At 46.5% G+C, this 14,881-nt stretch overlaps 1 protein-coding gene across 4 annotated transcripts in view; it reads left to right on the top strand.

Moving 5' to 3' along the window:
- Positions 1-14,881, top strand: part of ARNT2 (aryl hydrocarbon receptor nuclear translocator 2) — a 191,059-nt gene that overhangs the window by 16,283 nt on the left and 159,895 nt on the right. The window contains exon 1 of one of the 4 annotated variants that reach the window (XM_045163834.1): positions 11,725-11,877. The exons of 2 other annotated variants lie outside the window; for them this stretch is intronic. The gene's annotated coding sequence lies outside the window, so the exon portion shown is untranslated. One more of the 4 variants, XM_045163833.1, reaches the window with a different exon arrangement.

Below are 14,881 nucleotides of genomic sequence, written 5' to 3'. Positions count from 1 at the left end.
CCTGCTTGTTAATACCCAGTGCTGGCTAGAACTAGCCTCTAGCCCGGTTCTAGAGGCTCTGCCCATAGGCGGTGGTCAAGTTGAAAGAAGATTGGCCTGACATTTCTATTTCTTTATTTAAAAAATTTTTTTTAAAACTTTATTTATTTCTTTGGCTCTGCCAGGTCTTAGTTGCAGCACTCAGGATCTTTAGTTGTGGTGTGTAAGCTTTTAGTTGCAGTATGTGGGATCTAGTTCCCTGACCAGGGATGGAACCTGGGCTCCCTGTTCCAGTGGTTAAGACATCTGTTAGTTAGATGCAGACCTCCTGGATTGATTCTCTATCTCTTCTCTCGTTCCCTGGCTCCTTGATTGTTTTCCGTGTAGGGGGTATATTTCTTTAGAAAGCAAACCTTCAAGTCTCATTCCTTGGGAGAAATGTCAGCCCATTGGCATTAGGGGTTAGAAGTTTGTTATTATCATTAATGGGATAGTGTTGGGAAGGTAGAGAGGATGAGGCATATGTCATTGTGCTGCCTTTAATTGGAAAATGGTGGTTTTTCTTTTCTTTTTCTTTTTTGGACTGTGCTGCACGGCATGTGGGATCTTAGTTCCCCAGCCAGGGATTGAACCTGCTGCATTGGAAGTGTGGAGTCTTAACCACTGGACCACCAGGGAAGTCCCAGAAAATAATGGCTTTTCAAAGAAGCATCTAGATTCACTTTTTCTTTTAAAAGATTTTCTAATTGGGTAAAACAACAGAAGCCAAACTATACCATTATGTACCATTATGGAAAAAGTGATTTAAAGGTTTGAAAATAGAAGGGCCAGCCTTGGTGTGTCAGGCCAGTGCAGACAAAAAGAAAGCTGTGGTCACAATGTTAAAATCAGTAAAAATGAAATTATTGTCAAAACATCTAATGGTAAGAATAAATTATTACCCTGTGATTTGTTGGTTTTGATCTTAATGCACCAAACAACATTTTGTAATTGATATGAATTTCTTATCACTTGCAGTGAATGCCCATCTTATTGGTGTATTTTTAGCCATCAAATTAAACCTGCCTATCCCTTCCAGCTGGCTGTTGGAACATCCCATTTCATGTTTCCTGGGGAATACGACCCCCCCCCTCCCCGCCCCTTCCTTTGGTCATTTGTGACACCTTTGGACCTTATAGCACTCAGGAGAACTGGAAACGGGCTGTCTATTGTTTAGTTCAGGTGGGCCATCAGGAAGTTACAGTGCCGAAAAATAAGCAAAATTAGGAAACTGATGGATGAATTATTTATTGTTAACGCATAGTTTGACAGTCTTTGTTTCCTAATCTAGAAAACTGAGTGCCTTTATTGGGACCATTTATATGTACAGACTTATTTCTACCACTTTTTTCCTTTTTGTCCCACTTTGTCTTTTTCTTCCCCCCTCCTTTGTTTTATTGGAGATGAAGGTCATATTTACCATTCTGTTCTTTCTTGCTCTGCTAGTTTTGAGGTCATATATAGTATGCGTGTTAATTACCACTTTGAAAGCATGATTACGCACACTCAGCAGACTTTAGTAATACGGAATGGCCTAGCATCACCTCAGATCACCCCATGAAGCACATGCTAGTATTATTTACTTATAGTCAATGCATATTTATATTTATTCTGTGTTCATCACTCTCTTTGAGTCCTCCCTGTGCCTGAGACCTTCCATTTGGGGTTACTTTGGTTTCCTTATCTGTAAAATGGAATAATAACAAATACCTATCTTCAGGAGCAGGTGAGGTGAGCTGTTGAAATGAGATGTAAGGTGTTTAGCGGTGCTTAGCAGTGTGCTGGGCAGTGTCTGTGCTCAGTATGTGTTGGCCCTTCCTATCATTGGAGTTTTTCTGGCTCCGAGGACCATTTCCACAGGGATCTGAGAAATGATTCGTAATGGATCTGAGCAATGGCAGCCTTGAGCAGTAGGCGGGGAAGCACACAGCACCTCCTAACACTAGGAACACAAGCCTGTCAAAGCAGCGCGTCCCATGATCAGTTATGTCACATGTCCTTTTCAGCATCTATTGAGATAAACTCAGGGCTTTTTTTTTTAAAGCTTATTTAAGCTATTAATAGATCTCCTAATGGTGAATTATCTGCATCTTCCTGGAATAAAAGGAACATGGTAACACTGCACAGTTCTTTTAATATTATTATTGTAAGATAATGCTGGATTTGATTTACTAAGATTTTATTTAGGGATTTTCCATCCATATTAACGAGTGAGGTGTTTTTGCAAATACAGAATTTGCAGTGTAGTTGGTGAAGTGTGCTTGTCGAATAATTCATATATACAGATTACAAATATTCATTGTGTCTGTGAGAGAGAAGAAGGAGAAAGAAGGGGAGGGGAAAGGAGAGAAGAAGGAGGAGGTGAAAAAAGAAAGACAGGAAAGATGAAGCAGGGGAGGAGGGGGGCAGGGGAAATAGGAGAGTAGCAAGAAGAGGAAGGAGAGGAGACACAGAGAAAAGGAAGTCACAATATATTTGTCAGGATTATTTCACTCTCAGAAGACATCCCAGAGACTTCCCTGGTGCTCCAGTGGTTAAGACTTCACCTTTTAGTTCAGGGGCTCTGGGTTTGATCTCTGATCAGGGACCTAAGATCCCACATGCCTGGCAGCCAAAGAACCAAAACTACAAAACAGAAGCAATATTGTAACAGATTCAATAAAGACATTAAAAATGATCCACATCAAAAAAAAAATCTAAAAAAAAAAAAAAAAGACAGCCCAATTCAAACCAAACAGTAATTGTCCCTAAAGTTAAGATAGCCAGGTGCGCATTTCGTTTCAGGTAAAGATCCAGAGGTGCTAACATTGTGCCTTTCACCCTGTTTATCTTCACTAGGTCCTCTCGCCCTCCCTCCTTGTACTGGTTTTAATCTCAGGCAGAATCCCCCTAGTGGTGGTGACGTTACATCTCATCAGCGGAACTCCAGCAGAAGTCAGATGACATTGCTGAGCCGGGGTCTCCTGCCAGGGCATGCAGTGCTCTGAACAGACCTGGGCATGTGCCCACCTTTGGGAAGGAGAAAGAAAGACTCTCTCTGTAAAGAGAGTCTCCATCACAGCTTTAGATGTTTTATCTGGCCTCACCTTGTCTTGACTTTCACATATCTGGCTCTATGTTTACAGGTCTTTTTTACTTTTACTTTTTGGCTGTGCTCCATCTGTATTGCGGCACGTGGGCTTCTCCAGTTGTGGCACTTGGGCTCTCTAGTTGAGGTGTATGCATTTGGGTCCCACTTGAGCCACACAGACTATGAGTGGAAGGGGGGACATACCTGAGATGTGGTTCTCAGCACTGTCACTGAAGTGAAGAAGGGGACGTCGGGACAGGCAGTACAAGACATTCTGGATTATCCCTAATTGATCAGGTGCGTTTGTGTTTTCCAGGTTTCAGTTACCTCATTTGGCTTGCACAAAGCTCCCATGAAGTTTTTATAAAATATTGTCTAAAATTTTTATTTATTTATTTTAGGCCGTGCTGGGTCTTCTTTCTGTGTGCAGGCTCTCTCTAGTTGCGGTAAGCAGGGACTACACTTCTTTGCAGTGTGCGGGCTTCTCATTGCGGTGGCTTCTCTTGTTGCGAAGCACGGGCTCTAGGGTGATTAGGCTTCAGTAATTGCCCCGAGGCATGTGGGATCTTCCCGAACCAGGGATTGAACCCATGTCCCCTGCATTGACAGGCAGATTCTTAACCTCTGGACAAGCAGGGAAGCTCCCATGGAGTTTTATTTGATATCATCTTCCTCCCTGTATTTATGGAGGACCCAGGGATTGAACCTGGGTCTCCTGCATTGCAGGCAGATTCTTTACTGTCTGAGCCACCAGGGATGTCCACTGAAGGTCTGCTTAGAGTAGCCTTGCTTGTCAAGATGAACATAAATGAGATAATCAAGATGAAGATGAACAGGCACTCAGAACAGGGACTTGAGCCTTTAAATAGCTCAAGACAAACAAGAATGTCCTTCCTGGGAGCCTGAAATGTTGTATCGTCATTGACTTTTTAAATGGATAGACTTCGTGCTTCTGCAAGTGTGGCTCTCTGAATGGCTGTTTTAAAATCTGAAGTCATAATGGGCACGTTTCTTTTCCACTCTCTTCCATGAAGATGGCTGTATCAGTAGCATCTCTACGGGATGACCCCTGAGGATTCTGATCCTTGTTGTTTAGTTGCTCAGTCATGTCTGACTCTTTGTGACCCTGTGGACTGTAGCCTGCCAGGCCCCTCTGTCCATGGAATTCTCCAGCCAAGAATACCAGAGTGGGTTGCCATTCTCTTCTCCAGGAAATCTTCCTGCCCCAGGGATTGAACTCAGGTCTCCTGCATTGGTCTTTACCATCTGAGCCACCAGGTAAGCCCATGATCTCTATTTCAGGTTCCCCAGTCCATCCATGAGGCTCAATTGAATTAAGTACTTTAGAACTAGAGGTTTATCATTTTATTGGTGTATGTATAAAAGAGAAAAGATGGAAATGTGATTGATTGCCTCGCTCCTTCTGTGGCCAGGAAGGTAGATTCTTGAGGTCTGTGTTTCTTCTCAAGATAAATGTTGGTTTTTACTGGTAGCTCCTAACAGCTCCTGGGTCATGCTGGTCTCCATATTTCCTTTTTTACAAAAAAATTTTTTTTTTCATGTGGGCCATTTTTTAAAAGGATTCTCAGGTGGCTCATTGGTAAAGAATATGCCTGCAATGCAGGCGATATAGGAGACTTGAGTTCAATCCTTGGGTCTCCAAGATCCCCTAGAGAAGTAAATGGCAACTCACTCCAGTATTCTTGCTGGGAAAATCCCGTGGACAGAGGAGCCTGGCAGGCTACAGTCCATGGGGTCATAAAGAGTAGAACCCGACTGAGCGACTGAGCAACTGAGCACATTTTTTAAAAAAGGTTTTATTGAATTTGTTACAATATTGTTTCTGTTTTATATTTTGGGGGTTTTTGGCTTTGAGGCATGTGGGATCTTAGCTCCCCAGTCAGGGGTCAAACCTACACCTCCTGCATTGCAAGATGAAGTCTTAACCACTGAACTGCTGGGAAAGTCCCCTTGTCCCCATATTTTCTACTTTGAGCATAGCTGGACAAGTAGAGTTGGGTTTTAGGATATCATCTTAGAGAAGACATAAAACAGCAATTACAGGAGCTCCAGGCTGCCACCAGAATTCAGTTCCTCTCGATCTTCTTTCAATCAGAGCAAAACCCAACTTCTTAATGGTGCCTTTCTCCCAAGGCTACTACGTAAGAGGGGCAGGGCCAAGCAAAGAAAGGATTTGGTGAACACATGGGTGTGGTCATCAGTCACTGGGTGATTTTCTCTCAACTTCACGAAGAGGAACAAAGTTTTCACTTCTCCTAACCTGGTTAAATTATCTTGTTTATTTTTTAAAAGAATATTTATTTGCTTGTACTGGGTCTTAGCTGTGGTTTGTGAGATCTTTAGTTGTGGCATGTGGGATCTAGTTCCTTGACCAGGGATTGAACCTGGACCCCCTGCATTGGGAGCGTTAGCCCCTGGAGCACCAGGGAAATCCCTAAATTATCTTGTTTAGAACACATTTCACAAATGAAAGGCGTTCTTTTTGACACAGTGCTGTTGAACAGCTATCTTCACTTGGGCCGTGATAATGAAATACTGCAGACTGGGTGGCTTCAACAGCAGAAATTCATTTTCTCACCATTTGGAGGCTGGGAAGCCTGAGGTCAAGATGCCGGCCTGTTTGGTTCTTGACAAGAGCTCACTTCCTGGCTTGTAGATGGCCACCTTCTTTCTGAGTCCTCCCAGGCTGGGAACAGAGAAACAAGGAGGGGATGCCAACTCTCTCCTGCTGCTGCTGCTGCTGCTAAGTCGCTTCAGTCATGTCCAACTCTGTGCGACCCAATGGACAGCAGCCCGCCAGGCTCCCCCGTCCCTGGGATTCTCCAGACAAGAACACTGGAGTGGGTCAGCTCTCTCCTATCTCTACTTAAAAAGAAACTAATTCCATCATGAGGGCGTCATCCTTACGACCTTATGACCTCCCAAAGACCCCACCTCCAAGTACCGTTCCATTAGGTTTTAGAGTTTCAACATGACTTCCAAGGGGACACCCTTCAATCCCTAGCATTGGCACAAAGTTATTTTTAGGATATGCATATGAGCTTCATTGAGTCCGACTCTTTGCAACCCCCTGGACTGTAGCCCACAAAGCTCCTCTGTCCATGGAATGTTCTAGGCAAGAATACTGGAGTGGATTGCTATTTCCTCCTCCAGGGGATCTTCCTGACCCACAGATCCAACCCATGTCTCCTGTGTCTCCTGCATTGGCAGGTGGATTCTTTACCTACTGAGCCATCGGGAATGCTTATTGTAGTGATCCGTGTTTGGAGTGATAAGATCCTAGACTCCGGTGGAAAAAGTGAGAAAGGACACCTGACTTGCAAGGTGGGGCTCTGTGGCTGTGGTTTGTTCTGCTGAGACCTGAGCATGGTGCTTTGTGTCCCTGTCTGCCTCTCTTCTGAGACATTTAAGAGTGACTTCTTGGTTCACCGCTCAAATTGATTCTGCACTGAACTGTCCCACTCCATTCTGCATTTGCGGCAGTGACTGGTGGTACCTGATAGAAGATGGGTGCTCAGAAAACCCTAGCGGAAGGAAAACAGGGAGTTTTGAGCCTCAAGACTGAAAACAAGTGAGGTTCTGCTGATGGAAAGACTGGAAATCAGCTTACCAGATGGTTTGGGAAGGAAAAACGGAGTTCCATTTTAGACTATGGAAGTGTGAATTGAAAGTTGCTCAGTCGTGTCCTACTCTTTCCGATCCAGGAAAGCCTGCCAGGCTCTTCTGTCCATGGAATTCTCTAGGCAAGAATACTGGATTGGGTTGCCATTCCCTTCTCCAGGGGACCTTCCTGACCCAGGGATCGGATCTGGGTTTCCTGCATTGCAGACATATTCTTTATCATCTGAGCCAATGGGGACACCCTTAAAATACAGAGGTTGAGGTTAACTGTGATACTGCTGCGGTGGTGGTGGTTTAGTTGCTGAGTCGTGTACAACTCTATGAGACCCCATGGACTGTAACCCGCCAGGTTCCTCTGTCCCTAGGATTCTCCAGGCAAGAATACTGGAGTGGGTTGCCATTTCCTCGTCCAGGGGATTTTCCCAACCCAGGGATTGAACCCACATCTCCTGCATTGCAGGCAGATTCTTTACCACTGAGCCACCTCTATACATTATTGCCAAGTAGTTGAAGATCACATAGTCATACATCTTAGGAAGATAAAAGTCCTTTGTTTTAACCCTGTAGTCATGGCAGGGATCCCCAGGATACAGGTGGCCCCATAGCACCCCAAGCCCTGCTTGGCACTCTCTTGGTGACTTGATCATTTATAAGGCATTTAGACAGTCCCATCCTGTCTCATGGAACATTCTCTGCTGCTCTTCAATTCTACTACAGTTCCTCCTTATTCCTGAATCTGTCTTCTGAGGGATTGCAGTCTGCATCTACTAATAGCTTGGGTCTTCACTGTTGCTTGCGGGTGGGAGCTACTCTCTAGTTATGGTGCATTGGCTTCTCATTGCAGTGGCTTCTCTTGAGCACAGACTCAAGAGCACAGGCTCAATAGTTGTGGTGCACGGGCTTAGTTGCCACTTGGCATGTAGGATCTTCCCACAGCAGGGATCTAACATGTATTCCTTGCATTGGCAAGTGGATTCTTAACCACTGGACCACCAAGGAAGCCGCATATATCTTATATATTGGGAGATTCTCAATCTTAGCTCATCTAGAATGCCTATGTACGTTTGAAACTGAATATTTGGAGAACAATAAGTTCGTGTGGCATGCCTTGTCTTGGGATCGCTGTTACTATACTATCAATGTAGATATGATGATGACCCATGTGATCATAGGGTCATTGATCACCCACAAGTTCAAGGACGCCAGAAACGATCCTGAAATAGGTATTTCACTGCTTGACCATTCAAAGGTTGAGCCATTCATTCAGAAGCCAGGGCCAGATGCTAGGGTAAATATTGTAAAGCTGAATTTCACTGGATCCCTGACATCTATGTCTGTCTCTAAGCTTTTGTATCCTGCCCTACTAATGTACCCTGAACATTTTCCTGTGACATTATTCTTTGAAATCGTGATATTTAATGGCTGAGTGATTTTTATCTGTGTGGGTGTTCCATAATTTATTAGCTTTTAACTTTATGTCAGATGTTTTAGTTCATTTGGTTTCTGTTCAACTTCAAACTGTATTTGGACAGCATGCATCTGAGTCATTCATTTTTCCCTTATCCTTCATATCCTTGGCCACCATGTCAAGGGCTCGGCAATAATCAAGAAGTGGCCTCTTCTGCTTTATACAGGAAGGTGTCTTGCATATTTGAAGACAGTTTCATCTCTCCTTCTGCCTCAAGGACTCTTCTTCAACCTGGGTTTTAAGTGAGGCTCCCTCTAAGACCCTCTCAGGGCAACCTGTGCATTGATTGACTCCGAGCCTTCAACCCAGGTGACCTGCCCTGTCTTCTGCCCGACCCATGAGACCCGCTTTCCTCTGATGGTCTCTGGCTGTTGATTTGACTCAAGCATGAGATGATCCATGGTGGAGGCCCCACTGTGGTTCAAGACATGGGCCTTTGTTTGTGATCTCCCAGAGGGGGCAGATTTGAGTGCTGAGTTCACACTTAACTGTCTTCCTCTAGTTGTTACCTTACCAGTGACCTCCCGACCTTTCTTCTGCCATTATTGGTTACCTGTCTTCTCCCTGGGGGTCTGGGTTTTGCCCTTTTTATAAAGTTCAAGGTGGGCTTGGACAGAGCAGCAATACAAGTGCTGACACCCTAGTAGACTCTGGTGCAATGTCCGCATTCCAAAGGGCACAGCACGGCTCAGGCGGGCCAGGGAGCAGGGCTCTGCATAAGCAAGCATCATTAGCTGAGATGGGAGGCCATCTCCCAAGGCTGCCTTGGGACTGGTTCCAGTTCCCTAACACCAAACCTGCCTGCCAGCGAGAAGTGACTCAGGCCTGCAGCCAGGGCTCTGTGTCCAGGTGGGAGGCATCAGCTGATGGAGGCAGGACTGGCCTTTTCTTCTTTTCCTGGGTCCATTGGCCATCTCTTACCCTGTCCAGCACCTTCTGCCCTGCTGCAGAGAGCACCTTCCCCCCCCACCACCCCCCACCCCCCGCACTATTGCCTGTTTGTGGATGAAGGCTGCCTTACAGAGGATGTACAACAGGTTAAAGTCTAGAAAGGACTTGGAATTAGAGTTCCTTGCTTCTCAGTCTAATGGCTTTTCTGTACATTGTTTTTGTTTTGTTTTGTTTTGGCCACACCTTGAGGCCTGCAGAATCATCCTGGACCAGGGATCAAACCCATGCCCCTGCATTGGAAGTGCAGTGTCTTTTAACCACTGAACCGCTAGGGAAGTAAGTCCCTTTTCTATGTTGCGCTGTGCTTAGTCACTCAGTCGTGTCTGACTCTTTGTGATCCCATGGACTGTAGCCTGCTAAGCTCTTCTGTCTCTGGGGATTCTCCAGGCAAGAATACTGGAGTGGGTTGCCATGCCCTCCTCTAGGGGAGCTCCCCAGCTCAGGGATCAAACACAGGTCTCCCACATTGTAGGGAAGTTCTTTACTATCTGAACTACCAGGGAAGCCCAAGAATACTGGAGTAGGTAGCCTATCCCTTCTCCAGGGGATCTTCCCAATCCAGGAATTGAACTGGGGTCTCCTGCATTGCAGGTGAATTCCTTACCAGCTGAGACACCAGGGAAGCACCCTTTTCCTATACATTGTGCTATAAAAATCCCACCCTCCAGAGGATCTTTGGGAGTTCTGTGCCTTACCTTCCTTCCAGAAGTGGAAAGGACCCTTTCTCCCTTGCTTGCTAGGAGGACTCCTTTTTGATCTCTCGCTGAAATATTTTGATAACAATCTAGAGATTTCAGTATAGATTGTGGTTGCGCAAGAAATCCAAATCACCAATTTTTCAGAACCTAAGCAGTTAACATTAGAAATTTTGCTGCAAATAAATTGATCAGTATGCAAGACAGTTGTCACGGCTGAATCATGGTCCACAGTTAAGGTAAACAGATCTGTGATGACATTTTCTGAGCGGAATACAAATGTAACTCATTTCCTCCCAGAGCTTTCTGACATTTCTTCTACACGGATAACAGATTCTCCCAAGAAGGTGTTGGTCACAAGGAAGAAAGATCTTTGTTTAATCCCTCTGTAAAGGTATGGCGGTGATATTTGATGTGCTATCCTTGAAAAAAAAATTGTTCTAAGAGAGATGAATAGTGGGGAGAGCATTTTTCTTTGGTTAGCTGCCCCTCACTCCCTCCCAATCATGGGGGGAACCCTTTTGGGTTTTTGCTTATTTGAATGGTTATTAAAATATTGCATTGTCGTATTGTGAAAGTTTGCATGTCATTAATCTTTTTTTTGCAATGTGACAATCAAGGGATATTTTTCCTTATTTAGATTCATATGAAATAGTAGTGAGGGGAGATGAAACAGAATGTTTTTCCATTTTCTCATGTTCTTTTTATCTGTAATGCTCTCAAGTTTCACATTTTCCCCCAGGTTTTCGCTGCCTATACTGTGTTTTAGAAATTCTATACACCGCCTCTGCATTTGAAATGTGAAATAGTCCTTAGCTAGATGCTGCATCGTAAGCCAGCTCTGTGTTCTGTGTTATGGTGAAGCTTTCAAAAGCCTCAGCTTGTGCTGATGTTGAAATGAGCTGAAAACCTGCAGCTTTGGGTAAGGGGGGGCAGAGAGTCATTCCATCCCTGTGTGTGACAGGAAACAGTTTCCTGGGGTGGGGGGATGGATATTGGCATTTGGGGTGGGGTTGCTCTGGATAGAGCTATGCATATCTGTTTGTGCATTTGTCATTGGTTACGACCAGAGAGCCTGAGCAAGGAGCTATGCCGGAGGGTTGCATTTGAGGTGGGGGTTTCATTCTAGATCCTGTTGGGAGCTGCATTTGGGAGAAAATACCTGCAAGGACAGGAACAAGAGTGCATGCCCCTCAAAGCGGGGCGTGAGTGTGTCTGCTCAGAAATCATGGGGCAATAGAAGGAATCCATTTGGGAAAAGGGCATCTTTCACACCATGCTTCATTCCTTCCTGAAACATTTACAGTCCTTGGCCAAGATAGCGCAGGTGCAGCCTCCTCCAGGAAGCCTTCTTGGATCTCCCCAGCCATTCCCACCACCCAGGGTCCAGTCTTTTGCACAACTCACAGCTCAGTGTGAAATTACCCAGCTATGTGTCATCACACTCAGGACTGAACTTGTCAGTGGCAGGATGGGGTCTTTTCGTCTCCAGCTTTCCCACTTGAAGCACAGTTCCTGGCTCAAAATCAGAGCTTTGCAAATGCTGTTTGTAGTGGGTACAGGCCCTGTTTTCTTACAGCAGCTTCTGCATAAAGAAGGGATGTCCTGATTAACCCCATTTCTTAGTTGAAGAATAGATGGGGAAACTGAGTCTCATGGCAATGAAGCCAGAACTAGAAGCAGATGCCTCTTTAGTGCGGAGGAAGGTGTAGACACTCATGTCTCCGCTTTTCTCCAGAGTCCCCACATATCAAGTGCATGGAGTGGTTGATGTAAATATGCGACCGAACCAACCACATTTTTCTTCCTCCTCCAGAAATTTTTTGCCCTGTGCAGTCTCAGTGTAGGAGGATCAGGTGACCAAGGCTTTTTAGAATCTTCCCTTCTGGGCTCTGACGATGACACATCCTGTATTCTGAGGCACTGACATCATCTCCTTCCTCCTGAACGCCTCTTGGTGGCTCCATCATTCAGGCTCTGTCATCTTTCACCTGGACCATCGTGACCTTGAGTCATTCACAGGAGAAGTGCAGGTACAAGAAGAATGAATCACCAGGGACCAGACCTAGAATGGGAGGGGCAGGGACTGGCCAAGGACAAGCTTCCTTGGAAAAGTGATGTTTGAGCTGAATCTGAATGAGTGTTCGGAGTTAGCTTGGTGAAGAGAGAAGAGAGAACTTTCTGGCCACAGGACATAGCGCATGCAAAGGCCCTGAGGTGAGAGGGAATGTGGTGTGTTCATAAAACTGATTGGGGCAGTGTGTCCAGAGCCCAAGAGGTGGGCAGGAGAGGTGGACGGCAGTCTGACCACCCAGGGACTGGCTGGGAGCTCCACATTTGTGCTGAGAGCAGAGAGAAACTGCTGGGGGATAGAAAGAAGCAAAGGCTGGACTGGTCAGCTCCAACTCCCCTGTGAATGATGAGGGGGGAGACTAGAAGCGGAAAGACCAAGGGAGGAGGCCCTGTGACAGGCCAGCAGCAGAACCCAGGGGACAGAGGGACTGCGAGGATGTGGCAGCAGGCCTTGATGACTGGGTTTGGGAATTGCCATTGAAGAGACAGTATTGATGCCGCTGCCTGCGTGAGTTCACCTGGAGAGAGAGCAGAGCAGAGGGGGCTGTGTAAGCGCCTGGAGGCCTAGAGGAGGGGCAGCTGGCTGAGGAGAGGAGGAGGGGCCTGCGAGGTTGCAGGGAGAGGATGTGGCCCCTGGCAACCAGGAGCGTCTGGTGATGGAGTGGGCAGCCGCCCCCAGCAGAGAAGGGAGGGGTGGAGACGAGACCCCCATGATCATGGCAGCTCCCTAGCAGGGTGACAGAGACACAGGCCTGATGGAGGGGGATTGAAAGGAGACTGAGGGGTGGGGAGATCCTGAGGGGACGCGACGGGGAGCAGTGACTTTGCCCCATGTGACAACTCTTACTCTGATGAGTTCTTCATCTGCTTTTAGGGTCGATTTGCATTTTGATATGTGGTGTTTTGATCAGTAGGATGCGTTCATGTTTCTGTGGCACTCAAGCCTCTCCATTTTAAAGTTTATTTATTTATATATTTGATCGCACCGGGTCTTTGTTGCGGCATGCAGGATCTTTAGTTTTTTCTCCATGTCCACGAGAAGGAAAAAAGTTTTCACTACTCCTACCCTGGTTACATTATCTGTTTATTTAAAAAAAATATTGTTTATTTGGCTGCACCGGGTTTTAGCTGTGGCACTTGGATCTTTAGCTGTGGCATGTGAACTCTTAGTTGCAGCACATGGGATCTAGTTCCCCAACAAGGGATGGAGCCTGGGCCCCTGCATTGGGAGTCTGGAATCTTAGCCACTTCCCTGGATGTTCAGCAGTGAAGTCCCAAGCCTCTGTTTTGTTGTTTTTTTAAGGTGCTGACCATGACCTCCACACACCTCTCAGTGGAATTCCTTTGCTGGTGCCCACTTGGGACACCCAAAGAAAACTAGAGTGGAAAGGATGTAGATGGTTCACCCAGGATTTCTGGGCTCCCCTGCCGGGCTGTGTGAACACTCTGAAGGCCGAGTAGAGCTGTGTAGGGCCGTGGGGTCCCAGGGCTGTGACAGGGGCACGTGCACCTCTTCAGGTGAGGCTCTCATGGATGAAAGCATGGCGTCGCCAGGAGGGAGGCGTGTCCACATTGGTTCGGGGGGAGGGTGTGCTTGGGTGAAGTCCTTCAGGGACCTTGGGAGAGTGGAGGTTGGGGGCAGCCAGTGGACGCACTCTCGGGGTCTGTCTGCTGACCCTCCCCTGGGGTATGGGGCAGGCCAGCCAGGTTAAAGGCAGAACTCTGGGTAGGGAGCTGGAGTGAGGTCAGTGAAGGACAAGAATCCCAGCTCAGGCTCCCGGGGCTGTGGCAGCCCCTCTTGGCCTCCCTTTGCACGGGCGTCACCCTGAAGACATTTTGCGTGGGGGCTGCAGAGGAGTCAGTCGTATGGCCAGCTCCCTTCTGTGGCCCACTGTCCCTTTCCTGCACTCCTGTGAGACATAGCCATACAAACCAAATTGCAGAAGTGATCTAATTCCTTACAGAAAGAAATTATACTAAGTTTTGTTAGTGTCTATGTATATGTTACCTGGCTTCCCAAGTGGCACTAGTGATACGGAATCTGCTTGCCAGCACAGGAGATGTGGGTTCAATCCCTGGTCCAGGAAGATCCCCTGGAGAAGAAGGAAATGGCAACCTACTCCAGTATTCTTGCCTGGGAAATCCCATGGACAGAGGAGCCTGGAGGGCTACAGTCCATGAGGTCTCAAAGAGTCTGACACAGCTGAGTAACTGAGCATGTGCACGGGTGTGTTACTTAGCAAAGGCTTAGACATCCTTTTGTGTTCCAGACATCATGCTAAGTGCTTTACAGATATTAGCTTTTTAAATCCTCATAGCAATGTCATGAGGAATTTACTGTTTATTATTATGGCCATTTTCTAGACAGAAGACTGAGGCATAGAGAAGCGAACTTTTGCTCAAGGGTTCTGGAAAAGTACAGACACGCACACACAATATCTGCTTTAAAAAGCATTCTTGTCTTGGGGGGGAAGTAAAAGGAAAAGAGGGACCATACCTTCTGCCAGGTATCTGACATAAGGGATCTTCCTTAAGCCCCACAGTAACTGTGGATAATGTGGGCATTTTCGTTATTTATAGATGAGGAGTCTGTTGCTTAGGGGACGATCCATAATTTGCCTGTGGCCGCAGAGTGACCCCAAAGCATGGAAACTTTCTGCACGTCACACAATGTCCACCTGGATCTGTGATTTAGAGTCTGGATGTTACGATGGCTCCTGTTGCCCCACCTGCCCTAACTGGGAAAGGGTCTGCTGGCTGCCCAGCCTCTGCCTGGGCCCCTTGAGGAGGCGAGGGCCCTACAGAGGTGGGACTGACCCATGAGAGTTCTTTTTCCCCCTTCACAGCCCTGTGGCTGGGGCATAGCACTGACTTCTCTCTGCCTCAACTCCCTTGTCTGTAAAATGGGCTGATTTATGCCTCTCTTGTAGGCTGGATGTAAAGCTCATGTGAAGAGATTAGAAC

The sequence above is a fragment of the Bubalus bubalis genome, chromosome 20 (assembly GCF_019923935.1).
Source record: "Bubalus bubalis isolate 160015118507 breed Murrah chromosome 20, NDDB_SH_1, whole genome shotgun sequence".
Taxonomy (NCBI): Eukaryota; Metazoa; Chordata; class Mammalia; order Artiodactyla; family Bovidae; genus Bubalus; species Bubalus bubalis.
The sequence above is the reverse complement of the archived record's forward strand: the minus strand, read 5'-3'. Positions and strand labels throughout refer to the sequence as shown.